Below are 1,141 nucleotides of genomic sequence, written 5' to 3'. Positions count from 1 at the left end.
GGTTCGGGTATTCCTCTCACGGTCGTAAGGTGGTGAGCTCGAAGACACTTTATTTCACGCTGCTCCAGTCTACTCGGCTGGGTAGAATGAATTATACCTGTACTTCAAAGGACCAACCTTGTCACATTGTGTGTCATGCTGAATCTCCCTGAGAACTACGTTAAGGGCACGCGTGTCTGTGGGGTGCTCAGCCACTTGCATGTTGATTTCACGAGCAGGCTCTTCCGTCGATCAGATCAACTGGAACACTCGTCGTCGTACTATCGTGTTAAATTCTCCCAAGAGTAGAAGTTTATATTTTGTTGGAACTTTCGAAGTTCCAGTAAAGTTTCATCAGTAAAGTTCGGAGTACGGCCAAGTTTGACGTTGAAGCGGGTTTTCAACACCACATTTCAAGAAGTCCACAAAGATGACCACAAGTGACTTGCCACACGTTAACTTTTTTTTTTCAGCATTTGCAACTTCATCGCAACCATCTTCCTTCTATATCTTAATCCTCCCAGTTACTACTACTTTCTGATATACTGTTGGTTAGCTAGGTATCTCCTCTCTCCTCTATAGCAAGATACCTGCGTTTGTCCCGCTGTCAAACTTTAGCATCTCAGCATCTAGCATAATGTCACCTCCCCCTTCTTAATATACCCCCTACTTAGTCATAGGGGTTTCTTCTCTTTTCTGTTCTTTTCTGGCTGGCAACATACACGGCGACCTCACCGGTGCTGGTGATATGAAAGAAGCACGCTGTAAGGTGCTAGCGTTACGAAGGGCACCCAACCGTGGAAAACATGCCTAAGCTGACATTGGGGGGTCAGTGCAGCCCTGAGGCTTGCTGGATCCTGTCAAATCGTCCAACCCATGCCAGCATGGAAAATGGACTTTAAACGACGTCGGCGATGACGAGATCCATAGTGCTGATCTTAGAAGCATTAACCATTCCAGGTCGGTGAACTAGCGCAACTGTTAAAGGGCCGGTACGAAAAGCCTAGCAGTGTATATCTCGGCCCTTTGGCTTCCGACATGAACGCCTGTGACGATACTGGCGCCAAGTTGTATCAGTCAGAGTTGGCGGACTTTCTATCTTGGATAAACATCGAAGGCGTGGAGAGGGAAGACCAACATGCGCAGGGCAACTGCTAGTCTT

Source organism: Octopus bimaculoides, chromosome 14, assembly GCF_001194135.2.
Source record: "Octopus bimaculoides isolate UCB-OBI-ISO-001 chromosome 14, ASM119413v2, whole genome shotgun sequence".
NCBI classification, from domain to species: Eukaryota; Metazoa; Mollusca; class Cephalopoda; order Octopoda; family Octopodidae; genus Octopus; species Octopus bimaculoides.
Note: the sequence above shows the minus strand (reverse complement) of the source record.